At 38.2% G+C, this 16,115-nt stretch overlaps 1 protein-coding gene across 7 annotated transcripts in view; it reads right to left on the bottom strand.

Moving 5' to 3' along the window:
* Positions 1-16,115, bottom strand: part of lingo2 (leucine rich repeat and Ig domain containing 2) — a 380,843-nt gene that overhangs the window by 106,491 nt on the left and 258,237 nt on the right. The window contains exon 1 of one of the 7 annotated variants that reach the window (XM_063875971.1): positions 13,635-13,887. The exons of the other annotated variants lie outside the window; for them this stretch is intronic. The gene's annotated coding sequence lies outside the window, so the exon portion shown is untranslated. Of the gene's footprint in view, positions 1-13,634; positions 13,888-16,115 lie in introns of those variants that run through there. 7 annotated transcript variants of the gene reach the window in all.

Genomic DNA, 16,115 nt, shown 5'->3' with positions numbered 1-16,115 from the left:
ACACGAAACTAATTACTGAAAGGTATTTGGAAGCACAACTTTACCTGACATCAGAGAAAAGCTTTCCATGTGTTGGGTAGATATCACTTTATTAACACACTTGACATGTACATGCCTCAATGCTTTAAGTCACTATCTCAATTTTGACTGTACTAATTGATAATTCAAGCGAGCTAACTGTTGTCTTACAGTTGATGGAGTGTGGTTGCAGTACAGTTACAGGCCTTTCTTGCCCATTCCAATAGTAATTAAATAAATGACAATTAGATCTGGTTAACTGCACTGGTTGCCATTAATCTCCAGAAGGCATCAGATTAAATCAGTCTGTTTACAACTGCTGTACACGCTGCCCCAGATGCTCCAAGGAGCTCTGACTCATTATTCTATCACACTGCAGTTTGATGTTAAGTGCACGTGTCTGCATATGAAAGATTAAGTCGAAGAGGGGAGGAGACTGAGCCAAAACGAGATAAAGAATAAAGAAGTAGAAGAACTTTAGGGCCATGTACTGTATGCCATTGCCCTGAAAACATGACGCAAATAGATATTTCCCTGATGGGCAGCAATGATATATAATGGCTTGAACCTACAGCTACATACCATAAATAGATAGATAAAATACATAGGCAGCTGGACGGGTTAGGTAGGTCTGTGCAGAGGTCGCTTTCATCCATTTCCCTAAGAGACTTCATGTGACGGAGTACATATTTCATGTCTAACAGACACATCACTCATGACAGCAGCCCCATGGCTCTCTTCAGTGCCTGTGTTTTATGGTACATGTCACAAAGTAAAAAAGTCCTTCAGTAGTGTCAGTCGTCGCTTCAGTACTTTCAAGTTGTGCTAAGAATCTAAGATTGGCAGCTCCAAATAGCACTTAAAGGCAAGGCTTTTAGAAATGTCAACGTCAGTGCCCAGAGACAATGCACGGAATGTCAGTAAACAGTATTCAGAACACTTAAACAACCCTGTCCATGTGATGTTACTTGTTAGTGTGTAGATCTGTGCAAACTATGGCGACACAATTTATTTGAAATAATCTATCCATTTTTACAGAGTACAGAATGAGACAAACATTGTGATTATTGTGTAATTTCCTCCAGAGAAGAGAGCTGTTTTGCCACTGTCAATAACCAACAGTTGAAATCCATACAATCCAATACAGACATTAAAAAAAAACAGATCTCTACAAAGAAACATGTAGTTTAGACTGAGACTCATTGCTATTAATCTCACCTTATACAGCTCTCAATACAAAGGCAATGGTTACTTAAAGCAAAAGCCAGCTGACTTGTTTTGTCTGTAGTACTGTTTGCATGCATTCTATTGAACACGATTGTACTCAAATGAGAAAAACAAGGTTCTGCATGCTAAATGTGCATGAAACTATGTAAGGATGGCCTCCAGTGATTGATGTTTTTCCGAGGTGTAACAGCAAGCCATTTATCTCAAAAAGCAGTAGATTTACATGACTGTGCATGCTAAGTGCAAGATAGTTAATATGGGTCTCTCTCCTCACACTTACTGTTGATAGCACGCCTCTCAGGGGGAAGTCATGCAAACATGAATAAAGATTGTACCCGTGAAGGTGAGCTTTTATAAAGCGACGCCTACCCTGACAGTGGAACAGACAGTCACGAGTAAAAAAGGACCAATCACAAATGAAAAAAATAAAAACCAAAACAAGTGCGAAAGTGCTTTTGTCGAGATGAACTGAATATGTCTTCTCCAATGCTAAGAGGATTGGAGGAGTTGTGTGAAAAGCCACAGCTAAGGTGTAAAGGCATTGTTAAATTTTCATGATGATATTTCAGTTTACCTCATTTATTTATTAAAAATTCACCAAAATAAAGACCAGCCTTCGTCAAAAATGGTGCTATTCAACTGCTTTGAGTCTTTAGGAAGTCATAAGAGAGAAAAAGTGCAGTCGGGAAAACTCACTCAAACATACTGTAATAGTCTGTTTTCTTCTGAATCATTAATACCTTAATACTATTGAACTTCTTTGATGTATTCACTTCTAAATGCCTGGAAACCCAATGTTTATTAAGAGTAAATACATTTCCAAAGGCATACAGCTGATAAAGAAAACAGCATGAAGCGGACTGAGGAAAAGGGAACAGTATGTTTGTCACTGAGTGGCACTGGGTAAGAACCAAGCATTTATAGACCAAATGAATGAGTAAGATTTAAAAAACAAAGCCTTCACAGTTTTACAATATGTCATTAAGTCAATGAAGCAGAGCAGGATATCAGGAAGCTTATATTTCATCATAACAGCATCAGTGTATTATTTGCATAGGTCTGATAAAAACATCACAGTCAGTCAGCACACAGGTCTCTCCCACTCCTTGCAATACATTTTCTCACTTGTGTATTGACGCCGCGTGGCAACAGTGATCAAATCCTTTTTCGGTGAGTAGGGGAATGTGTGGGCGATCTCGCTCTAGCGAGGGATAGCCAGATGAAAGTGCGCAAACATGCTTTTGTTGCTGGAAGCACGTCCCTTCCATGAAGAGAAACACAACTCATTTGGAGGGTGAAACATTGCAATCAGAATGCATTGTGACAGCGCTCTTCGTGGGAAAACAGACCATGGGCTTCAGCTTCAACATTATAATAAGCGGTTGTGTAACCTGAGCACAGTCATTTGAGCTTATTTGCAGATGCGGTTGCTTAAAGGCAGAGCACTTGCTGTGTTCTGACCCTAATATCCACTACCTCACACTTTGCAATTCAAAATAACTCTTCGAGATTTGATACCCTAAAGGCGAGTGACACATGGAGGTATCACAAGAACCACACAGGGTTTAGTGGACATATATTTACGTATTTGTAGCTAAATTAGATTTTTAAAATTGCGTTTAGCCTTAACTTTCACCAATATAATCGCAGATATCTGGGAGCTATTTAGTACACTGCTGCTCTACTGGGGCTTGGCTCGCATTACCTCAGAAGTCCATCCAAACCAGCTTTAGAAAGCTCTCAGAGTTGGCATAGATCAGGCTTTTTGGTGAGTGACTGACTAAATAAAGCAGCTTATGAACATTACTGTAACACTGAATTACTCTGTTTAAATGACAATAGATACGAGTTAAACAAAAACAATCAGAAACTTTATACAAATAACATCCCAGACCTATACTTCTCATCGAAAGGACAATCTATCAAAGTCAGAAAATACTTTAATTATGTCGGGGATAATTTGGGACATTGTTCTATTTTAGGACAAAAAGATAAATGTAATATTTAGATACACACAAGTAGTAAGAGTTTGCAATAAAGACAATTAAAAATGAGTTCATTTAAAAAATAGTCAGATGTCCAATACAAATGAAAATGAATAAACAACAATCTAAAAATAAACATTTAAGTGTCAATAAGGGAACAGTCTGAAGTCCAATCAAAATAAATGATGAAATAAGATTCTATGCTCTATCCAACAACTGGAAAAAAAACATCAAACTAAAAACAAACATATATTTTATTATTCACTATTTATTCATGAATTACTTGTGTGTTATGTTTTTTTGTCGGAGTTATGATAAATTAGTATAACGACTTCATAGAGCAGTACCTGGACATAAGAGTATGCGTCTTTAAGACTTAATGACGAGGCTCAGACAGGTGTATAAACAAGTCAATCCTACATTAATTATCTGCCTAATTGGAAGTGACAGCAGATGTGAAATTAGATGTCATTAGCACAGATGAAGTTCCTGGACACAAACACAAACATGAGCCCATTCACTTTTCTTAATAGTGGAATGTTTTTTTTCACACCACTATTTGCTATTGGATATTTCAGTTCCAATAAAATACCAGTGATTATAGCAGGTTCACTAAGATTTGAATTTGATACTGACTTGAGTAATATTCTCAATATCATCAAGAGATATGACACAGTACTGAAAGAGGAACAGGGATGATGTCGTACTGAGAGCTTAAACTCAGCAAGATGCCGGCTATGATTGATGAGGATTTTTAAAAATCTGCATTAGTGAGCATGAACATGGAGCATGAAAATAATAGCTGTTTAGATTAGAGAATTACAATGAAAAAAAGAGTCTCATCAATCCAAGATGATGAATGTGCAGCGAAGAACATCATTTTCTTTACTCGGTATGAGACATTTGTGCAGTGGACAGGACTGAAAAATATATATTAAGGACAACTTTGTTATTAATTTATGTTAAGCATAAAAACAGGAGGTGTTTTAAGTAACGTACACAACTTGGCTAACGAACACACATCTAACCTTGATCATTGAAATCCCGCACATCATTGGAATGTATTTTAGATTAGCATAGTGCTGAAGCCCTCACTTAACAAGCCACTCAGTAATTAACAGATGCAAGAGCAGCCTGTGGTGGATTTTCAACAAGAACCTATGATGTACATTTTAATTACTGACAATTTCCCTTCTATTAGTTGAGTTTCGGTTTGAACAGATATGGATAGGAATATGCAGGTCTGCTTTGTCCTCCTGAGACGACTGTAGTGTTGGCCCAATTCACAAAGCCTTCCTCTCATGTTACCGTACCATGACTCTTCAGCTTGCAGTTTTTTCATTTCAGAAAAACCCATTCCAGTCTATGTTTTGATCTATTGTGGGTTTCTACTCTCAACAATGTGTCATTTTTGAAGAGGTAAAATCATATTTATATGGAATATGTCAGCCTGAAAATGCAGCGACCACAAAAAAAACCCAAACTATTTCATCTTACCACAGAAGCGGATCCCAAACTTCTCTAGTCATTACCCCTGTTTTCCGCCTTTAAAACCTACAGTCTTCTTTCTCTCAAATCTCAACAAGGCACCATAGGTGACAGTTAATTCATGTTGCCGAGCTTTTTCCATCTATAATAGATCAGTTATTCGTCTATCATTAAAGTCAGCTATTAGTGGGACAGGTAGAGAATATGTATGATTGAAGAATCTATACGTTTCGGTTCTGACAACTTATGAAAGATATTTGTTTTTAAGGCTATTCATTCCAGTTCTGCTTGTTCAAAGCTTTTTATTTTCTTGGCAGTTGAAATGGACCTCCGGCTGTGCTGAGAACAGCCAGTCAAAAATCTACATTCACTACATATCTGCAAAACCTTGAGCAGATGATAGCAGACATGCTGGATTAGAGTCCCTATAAAGCCCAATGAAACTTGAATCAATAGCTTTGAGCTAGTAAGCAGTTCTGAGTAAGTGAGACACAGCAGACTCCTAGACCAGGGACAACCCTACAACAGATCCTCCCGCTGTTTCACACTGGGTTTGTTTGTTTTGGTCTGAACCCGAGGTCAATTGTCCCCCTCCAACCTCAGTGGTCTGTTTTCCAACTTGTTTAGTTCTGTTTCGGCTCATGGTATGCTTGCGTAATGCTTTAGTCATCATAATGGAGGTGTTTACCACTGCTTGAAGGAAACTATGGCATCTGCAGGAATCAGAGCGTTGCAGAGACTTCTGTGGACTAAAAGTGATAAAACCTGAGCACCACTCTTGAAATTTCCTCGTGGCTATATCACCTGGATTCAAGTTGTTTTTTTTAACACACATATTCATGAAGCCATGCATCTCACACACTTTCTTATACACAAGAATGTAGGGATATAATGAATAAACAATGATTCATTTGACTGTCAATTTGAAATAAAAGTTCATAAATCGTATAAAGTTCTTCTTTTTAAAGTGGATATCCTTATTCTTACACATGTTGCTGCCTTCCAGTCCTATATGTTTACCATAGGGCCGTCTAATTTCACTATTATTCATGTCTTCCAGACCAAATCACTCTCTATATATGGTAGAGGTGGTAGGATGCAACTAAAAAATAATTGCTACTCAACACAAATCAACACTCCCTAAAAATGTAGTTTGTTTAACAATGGAAGCAGATATGAGTCAGAAGACTGACCAGAAAACCACATTAAAGAAACATTCAGGGAGATTTCGCATTTTGTAAGCAAAAGCAATTCTGAGTTTGTGCTGCAACTACTTATCTCCTCTGCAATTTGACGATGACGAACCCATGTGACACTAATTAACACAAACATATTCAGTGATGGCATGCATGCCCTTTACCAGTGTAGACTTGCTTAACAATCAACTGTTTGAGGAAATTCACACCGGACGAGAACTTTGTAGCACCGAAAAATCTCACTATTCCCTAATCATCTTCTTTTAAAAATGCACACTTTTTGTCTCGTGTGTTGCCGCTCCACAGCATGTTGAGGCTGGGTGCTACACCACAGTGCACCTCATGCAGTACTTGTGGAGTTAAGGGAGAGTCTGAATACATCGCTGCTTAATTTTCCTGCACCATATCTGAGCTGGCAACTGTATAGTCACGAGCTCGGCTTTGCTGTTATTCTGCTTCCCGAGTACTGATCCTCCTTATGCGTGTTTGTACTTGGCCCGTTACCTTCCATTGCCTTCTCCCCTCAGCTGACCGGAGGGGGTGAGAGGCGATGGCAGGGATCATTACATCACAAAACACCCGGTGGCCATTGTTCTCAACAACTGCCACACAACATTACCACAGCGCTCTCTACAAACAAGTGGACAGGTCCAGTGTGCCACAGCGCCGGGGCATGAACAGAGAGAGTTAAAAAAAGGAAGCAGGACAAGAGGAGAGGTCATGATAAAGACCAAGGAGAACGCGGGAGATAGTGAGGGAGAATGGGGAGGAAAACAAAGCAAAGGGCGCTGTTTGGCCCAAGGGTCCAAATCACAACTATTCTCATGTGGAAACACTTGACATTTGTATTCCCATGACCCAGATAATGTTTGCTTGGACGTAAAAAGATTGCATAAAGTCTGAGGTCGCAGAAGTATGGTGGATGTCAGACTGGTCATTGCCACCTCAGATCTTTCTATTACTACCAGAGAAGCCTGACATTTCTGTGTTCATGTCCTGGCAATGAGTCCCCACCCCCTACCCGCGTGGAGGTTTTTAATATACACATGACCTCTTTGTTGGTTCACAAGGAGGACAAGCCCTGTCCTGTTTTACTGCTTGCATACAAATATTTTGATCAGTACTCCTCAACCTTTGTGGCTCCGCAGGGGGCCGGGACAGCAACAACAACTAAATATAAATCATCGTGTTCCCATCTGTAATTTGACAACTGGATTCATTACATTGCAGGGTGAATATTCCTGGTGGAGATACAAACACATATTTCACAGTAGATCTTCGAATACAATGATTTTATTGATTTAGTGTGTGACTCAAGTAGCTGTTATTACTGAATTAGTCAAAAATAAAATTAAACAACTTGTTTTTATAATAGTCTACTGTTTACTGCAAATGCCATGTATTCACAATTGTTTATGTATGGATTTCCTGCTTCTACACTTTTTTATCATTGTGAAATGAATACGAAATGTTTCTTCGGACTTCATAACTGTAATTCAACTCTTTTGTTAAAAACTGATAGCTAATGGGACAGGTCTGAATCGTTGTACCTGTTCCCCTGTACACTGGTATAACTTATACATCGATGCCATAATTATATGGATATTAAACATGTTAATCTATAACAAGTTCATTAAAGAATTCCAACAATTTTAATCAAAAATTAAAATATACTGGCTTATTGAAGTTGCTTTTTTAATGAAAAAATTGTGTTGATTTAAGTTTCACTGTACATGTGTTGCTGTTATTGTGTGCATAAGAGCTATGAGTTAATATGAGCCTCTCAGGGGAGATCCATATTAAATAAGCAGCTGAATATGTTTGGGAAGGCACAGCTACTCTTTGTGGTTCTGTCCCTACAACAGCAGTCGCAACACTTCCTCACCAAACAACAAACAGCAGAGAACAAATACATCTTTGCTCTCTGTAAACATTTAGACAAATACACAGGCGGACGAACACAGAGTTGAACAAACTGGGTATGACAACAAACAAGTTGGCCAAATAATGTCAAATAGGGAGCAAAAGAAATAAAGGGCAGGGGATAAACAATGGTGAGCCAGACAAGCCCGGGAATGGAGTTCAATTTTTTATTCTGCACAGCCACTAATGCAAATAATGTGTCTCATACAAATTCCAGACATATACATGCAGGGAAATCGAGGAAATAAATAAATAAATGGAGGAATAAATTGAGAAAAGGGCGAGGCACAGAAAAACTTCAAATGAGGGAAGAACTGAGTGGAAATTGGAGCACAAATATCTGGAGTCAGGAGGGATTAGTGTAAACATGATATTTTTTTGCCGCGAAAAAAACCAACCTAATCTCATTGCTGTGTCCTGTAACAGAAGTGGTCCTTTGTTTCCTCATGATAGTGTGTAAGTAGGATGTCTTCTAATCCTAAATAAACTGTTTCTGTGTAATAAGATTAACATGACCAGTGAATATTATATTCTGACAATGTATTCTTATTATTATTGTTGTGTAATTATTTGATTGGTTGATATCTTTTGCATCCTGGAGTGGGGGGGGGGGGGGGGGGTCCCTTTGAAGGTGATGTGAGATTTGACAGGAAACAAAAAAGACTACACAGCGTAGTTTCCTGCACTATAGCTGTCCCCTCTTAGTCAATTATTGACTAATCTGTCTTATTCTATCATAGTTGATGTAGATGTCTTTAGGCGATAAGTACATTTTTAATCTTTTTCATGCTAAATGACTTATATCCAATAACACAAAATTGAAAGTAAGGTTTGCATGGTTCTTTGTGAAAACATTCCGAAAATAGTCACAATTTATGGCGCTTGTAAACACCCGCCGTGCTTGTGAAAGACCCCACTGAGGGATTTATTATCGGGCGGTTTAGATGTGCAGAGCCTACGTTGCTTTGTATAAGAGGAAAACGCTGTTCTGTAGCTTTAGTAGTATTACATAAGCCAGGTCATCAGCCCACCTAAGACTGCTTCAAAGTCAGAAATGCCCTGAAAAAATATGTACATTGAACACCTCAACACTTCCCACTCCTCCTCCCTGCACCCCCTAGCAACACTTGACGTGAAATCACACCTTCCATCCGTCTCAGCAGCCTCACTGCACTGATGGCTGTCCACATGTTATCCTCATGAAATGAAAGGGGACGCCAAACATGCTCACGTGTTATATCACATGACTTTGGGCGGCAAACATTTGGACATATTACAGAAGTATGACCATTCCGTAAAGTAGCTTTCAGATGCTATTCAAAAGCTAAGCAGCAGGAACAGTAAGATATTATAATTAGATATTAATAATATATAAGCAATATGCACTCCATGATCCTCACATGTGATCCCAATTATTTCTGATTTAACTCTACTACATAAATGTTACATACAATAAATGCTCTTCAGAGAATAAGATAAAAACAATAACACAATATATAAGGATATTATAGGCACACACACAGGATCCTGGTTTATTATCACGCAAATATTTTAATTCAAAGATCATTCATGTTATTCCATAAATGTTACCTACAATAGCTTGCAGATTAGAAAAGAGCTAAACCAGGCAATAGAACTGTATGAGCTAGAACTAGGGGACAGTACTGAGATCGAAGCATTGTATACTCCTGTTCCCTGCCTCTTTTATTCCAGTAATTGTTGAAACTAGACCAGGCCTGTATTTATAGCAACAGCAAAAAGAAAAATCAATAAATCAAGAAGACCAATCTCTTCCATTTATAAGGACTCTATCTAGTCCTATGGAACAATTTGTCACCGCCACCTTGTGTTGCAAATGTCTCTGTAGTACCTATCAATAAACCATCCGTAGTCACATACTGTGCCGTGTTATTAACGCCCATCTTCATGGTAATCTCTCAAAGACATCATTGACGTGGGTCTCCCGTATTTCTTTACAGTCTGGCCTGCGGGATACATCTTAGAGCGCATGAGAGAAAGCTCTCCCACCTCACTCTAAATCTCTTTCTTGTGCCCGCGATAAGAGTAGAATTGAGTTATTGAGCAGACAGTTTAAGATATAAGCTCTCGCTAAAGGGCCGCTCAAAGGAGACACAAAAAGAAGAGATTGAATGAGGGCTTGTCCCAGTTTCAACATTTGTCTACTGCTATGATCTGATTAACCCCCGGTAAAAAGATCACAAAAGGTTAAAAGGAGCATGTGCTATGCTACAGCCATCAGTGACTGAAAAAGCATACACGTGAAGGTTATGTAAAGTCCTGAGTTTAATTAGAATACACAATCAATCCAAAGCTTTCTTTTTTATTTGCCTGGCACCTGGCGCACTCCCGTTAGCTAAAGTACGTTGATGCAGGGGGCATATCAGTAATGTAAACACCTGGAATACGGTATTGAACTGCCTTAATCGTAATTGCAAGCTCTGCTTCTGAGGTGGGTCTTGTTTGGTTAAATGCCTATTAACTGTGCTTATAAAGAAGGTTTGGAAATCAGCGCAATGCCACGGGAGATTTCTAAACAACATCAGGATCATTCAAGGAGGTCGAACTATCTGCGCCTACGAGGCAGCTGCAGCAGGTGAATAGAGCATTGAATCAGAAATCTCAATAATCATGATAAAGAAACTTCATTTTTCTGCTGTATAATGTTTCTTAATGCTATCGTTTCATTAATGTGTTTTTCTTGGTTCTGCACCTGTTTTTATTATCATTATCAATTCCATTTTTATTTTATTTTTTGATATATAACTCGCTTGGTTGATCAAATATTGAAAAATGTCCATCACTTTCCGAGACGTCGTGATAATATTTTCAAGCTGCTAGTCTGGTCAAACTAACAGCCCAGAGATATATTTTCTACGCTGTCATCCTGCACTGGATGCTTTGTCTTGTTGACCTTGTACCATTCAAATGAACAGTGACAGTCTTGTCAGTGTCTATCTCGACCAAAGTCACAGAGACAACTATCTTTTTTTGTTCATAATGGTTGACTGGATTCTGATTTGAAACAGTATACGACAGTATAGCAGACCAATCAGATACTGAAATGTATCGACCGGAACTACATTGTAAGTGACAATGTGCTAAATGCATACTGGTGAATTTAGATATTATTATTCTAAAGTAGAGTAAAATAGTCGTAGTGTGATTGGTAAAAAAAACCTAGCGTTTGTTTCATTTGCACATCTCTATAGAGTCCTGATTGAAAAGGAAACTGCCTGGCAACTCTAGACACTGCTTTAAACTCAACCATTGACTTAATCCTCAACTTAGAAACCATTAGAGAACATGTCAAGTGACATATTTACGTAAATATTAGATCAGAGGTGAATGTTTTCACATCCAAGAAGCAGCCAATGAAAGATGTCTTCGTTCCTCCAGTTGTTCACAGGACAAGGTAAGAAAAGCCCACATGCTCTGACTTCAAAGTGAAATGGCAGGTTAACGGCATCTGAAATTCACAGATAAATCCAGCCATGTAAAGAGATAGAATGAACTGTGTGCACAACTAAAATAGCAGAAAGCCCTGGCAGGAGTTAAAACAGCCTTCTGTAGTGGAGATGAAGAGGACAGATCGGGGTGATGCCTTGAAGTGTTTCAGTCAAAGCAGCACATTGTTAAACAATATTTTCAGCATCTATAAACATAAACATGCAACATTTAAATCAAAATTAGTTTTTGATTAGAAGTGCTTTGTTCAGAGAGGAGGTTACTCACTAAATGTGTTTTTTAATGTGAATGTTTTCTGAAGAACAGGTGCACAGCATTGGATATAGAGCTTACATTTTAAAGCGCTAATCCAAAGCAATAAATATAGAATCCTTAAGCAGTTTGCTGTTTCAGTTATCGAAGCATTTTAAGGGGGAGGGCTGCTCTGGTGAAGAACCATATTTTTCCAGGGACAAGGACTTCAGGAGGATTACTCTCCTTGGTGTGTGTGTGTGTGTGTGTGTGTGTGTGTGTGTGTGCGTGTGTGTACTGTATATAGCCACTTGGACAAATGTAATATATCATTGTATTTATGGCTATTTAAAAAAAAGGAATGCTTTAATTATAACAAAAGCAGGTCCATTCCTCAGAGCTCTAAATCCTTATTGACAAAAAGATATCAACATTGCAAAGTGATGGGAGAAGGGAAAGAAGTTCCAATTTAACAAGGTATATTATCTACATGATTAGGACTTCTAAGGACTGACTCACCACAATAGGTCTCATTAGTGGAAAAGCAATATATTTTCTGCGAGACAAAAGCATTTCAAGGTAGGAAATATATTATTTGCTGAGAACTTTTCACAATGAACAAAGGGTCAATTACAAATGTTGTTTCTTTGTATTTTTCCCATAAACTTTCCACAACATCAGAAGCGAAGGATTATAAAAAAAAATACCTCTGCTTAGTTTTAGATATACCATTGTATTTTTTAGAAGCAGAAGAAGGGGAGATTCAAGCTTCATTCTCTTTAAAAATGTTCGAAACAGCGAGTGAAAAGGTAAAATGCTTCATGTTTTAATGTTTATTACCTCCACCCAAAGAAAGTGTGTTTTTAGGATTTGAAAAACGTGGACGTGAACATTTTACCTCCTGAACTTTTGTCCCCCAGCACTCTGCTGAGTAGATGTTCATGTAATACAAAGAAAAACTCCCCAAAAACCTTGCACACCACATGACTCCGTAAAGCCATAAATAAGGGTATGTGAAAAAGGATAATCATGTTGATTTTCGGATGAGCAAAGCAAAAGCATATCAAGATGTTTCAATTCCATTCATTCCATCTGAATGAGAATTATGTTATGTTCCAATACACACTATTATAAAATAAAGCAATTGTCATTTAATATTCCTTTTTTAGGGAAAAACACCAGCCACACAAAGCCTTATGCAGCTTCATTAAACTTAACACATTTATTATCCTGAATAACCAAAGCTTGTTATGTGCTCTTTTAACATCATGAATGTTCCAATCAAGGTATGCATTCACATTGTAAGGCTGTCATTTGTAATAAATAGTAGACGGAGAGCTCAGGATAAGGCAGTTCTTGATAACATTAAAAAAAAAAAATGCTCTCACACCGACACTATAAAACCATTTGATATTCATGCTGTATTCCAGATGCTTGTCGGAGCTGCTGTAATGACATATTAAGGCATTAGTTTACAATGAACCAGTCACTGTTGCTGCTTTATTTTTGTTCTGCAAAGTTCATTTGCGAGGGAAAAAATGATTACTTGGCTCGCTCCTTTTGTTGGAAACCTTGTTTATAGCCATGGTGTGAAAAGGCTGCATTGACATTATTAAGTGTCAGCTTGTTGCTGAGGGCAAAGTCACCTTTATATAAAAGAGGTAAGTATTCTTTTTTTTTGTGGTGGGTGTCAAATTTGACTTTAATCAGAAGGATCAATTTCATTTCTAAACCTGAATGTTAAATGGATAATACACCTTGAGAGAGAAACTACTGAGGAAGCTGGCCACGGTAACTCAAGGTACCATGAGAGGTTAGGATTGAGGTCGTCTTCTATCTAAATAACACCAATTACTGAGAGATATCGCTGAGTGCATGGAGGCTACAAACAAAAAACAAACTAAATTGAAGATAGGCTAGCAACACACACAAAGGGAGCTAACTGAGCACTATTCTTCATGTTGATTAAACAGGCTTCAGAATACTCGGAATTACATGTTATCCAAAACTGGTAGTTTCTAATCATCATTATAGCAAACATGTGAAGTGAAGAAAATAAAGAAAAAGGTATGAAGGTTACTTTTTACACCGTAGATGAACTCTGTATGACGGTGCTGCGATCTCTCGGGAGCTGTCCAAGGTCCTGAGGAGAAGAGCGCACAGCGAGGAGCTGTCCGCAGTGCTGACTGCTGCTCTGCTTTTCTTTGGCTCTGCAACATTAGTCAGAACAGACATCTCCACAGACATCACTGCTTTCAGACACTCCTCACCCGCCTTTGTTTGTCTGCCACATCCCACTCACTATACCAGTCAAACTGTGCTTTGACAAGGATGTGTGCAGAATGCTTTACAGAATCCTAAAATCCCCCAGTCGATTGTAATTGCATGCTACCAATGCTCAGCGCTCCTGCTGACTGAATTGTCTCTCTTATTTCCATCATTCCGGCACACAGACATTTTGTCAAAACAATTCATGAGATTCTGTTAAATGTCACAGAAAAATGTGTTTCATTCCAATGACATAATCATTATAATGCCAAGCTGTGTGCTAAGGTGGAGCTGAGCGTGAAAGCTGTGGGGAGAGTACCCTGTTAACTGAAGCAGATCTTCAGCTGCACATACATATTCATGAACCCTACCATCATGAAAAATCACACTCACTCAGCTTTAAATCTGCTTCATACTGTAAGATCTTAGAGTCCTGATGCTACAGTAGGGCGCCAAGTCACACTGACTGTAAAAATTATACAAGGATTTCTATAGTATGTGTTGCAGTACTGCTGTGCTTCAAAATCAACCCTGAAACACATTTGCAGTACAGTATATGTACTGGAAAAGCTCATAACAGTCAGACCCTTTCTCCTTGTATTATTGCACAGCTTTACTGCAGACAAAATATGTCAAAGGGATAGTGAAAATAAGTGTAGATTATTTTCTGTTACCTCAACTGATAGAGACATAAACCAGCTGTGCCATGATCAGAAATAATGCCTTCTGTTTCCCCTTTTGTTTTTGACTCAGAGTTGATTATTACGTATGTGTATGAGACTTTTGATACAAAAAAAGTCCATTATAATCAATAATATATGGCAAATAAGCAATACAGATATAATTTAGTTAAACATACAGTACTGTAAATACAGTTTTTACTGCCATCATTCTTGGTTTCTGTCTTTGCAATTCTTTGTCAAATAAATGTGCGGGTTATGGTTTCCATCCCACTGTTTATGCCAAAGGCAGCAATAAAAAATTAAAATCTCAAGAGGGATTTGCCACACAATAGTTTTAAAAATAGACCGAAATAAACTGATGTAGTAGCTGTAAGGAATATACGTGTGGAATAACAAATACAGCTTTATATGTATAAATGCAGTATATTCAACTCAAACAGATGCTAATTATTTGAGGGTATATTTTGGCTTCCTCTGGGTTCAGTGTGACACAGATTGCTGGAATGACAGAAGGGAGATCTGTTTGATTTTGGGGGTGTGCTGGTCTGGCAGTGGTAGCAGAGTGGACCACTGGTTACTATTATCCACAGTGATACGAGCAGTAGCCTTCTGCAACCTCGCTGTAAACATTTTTACAGCCCCCGCTTAATTGAAATGTCGCATCCACTGTAGCGATATACAGCCGAGTTCCCTGCAAATTAAAAAGGAATTAGGCTGGCAGATGTGGCCTTAATGGCTTAATCATGCTTTTACGTTTGCTCCAGTAAAATGCGGCCACAGACGAATATTGTTTCAACTCTCACATCCATGAGTAATGCCTAAAAACAATTTGAAATGTAAATTTGCAGACAGCTGCTCTGGGTATATAATAACAGGCCCATGAAACATTAGCACCTGACAACAAGTCAGAACATATCCCAATGCAGGAAGCAGGCAGTAGGTAAACATACCATTACTGTACATTCAGTGAAATTACCAGGCGCACCAGTTAAGTACTCTGTTGGACTCCTTTCACAGCTGCACACGAACTGCATGCTTTCAATGCTTATAGTCAACATTTAGTTTATGTTTATCTCTGTGGTACATCTCAGGCTCATGACTTGCAAACATATTCCATAACATTGAATACACAAGTTACATATATTCCCTATTGTACTTTGTTTTCAGTGTTTTGTGTTAATGTGTGCATCATGTACTGTTTGAATATATATTTAGCTGTATGGTTAAATGTGTACCTCCTTATCACTTTGGCAAACACAAAAAGTATGATTAACAATACATATTAATAGTTATATCATAGATCCATATGGAAGAGTTATTTTACAAATATTTAGTGAAATAAGAGTAGATTATTTGTAAGAGGTGATGATGTTTATACTTAAGAGATGAAACCATTACAATCCACTTTTGTTTAGTGTTGCTTGAGAAAAAAAGCAAGACATGGAAGACATTTGAAGTTCAAGCCACAGAAATATCTTTGGCATGGATAAGGATTTCCATCTGGGTGCCATTGTAGGAAACGGCTCTATCTTTTCAGTCGATGTGTGTACATGATTACTTCTTCTTTGTCTCTCAGACAGCCATACTGACCTCTCCTATCTACACACAGT

This window comes from Eleginops maclovinus, chromosome 23 (genome assembly GCF_036324505.1).
Source record: "Eleginops maclovinus isolate JMC-PN-2008 ecotype Puerto Natales chromosome 23, JC_Emac_rtc_rv5, whole genome shotgun sequence".
Classification (NCBI taxonomy): Eukaryota; Metazoa; Chordata; class Actinopteri; order Perciformes; family Eleginopidae; genus Eleginops; species Eleginops maclovinus.
The sequence above is the reverse complement of the archived record's forward strand: the minus strand, read 5'-3'. Positions and strand labels throughout refer to the sequence as shown.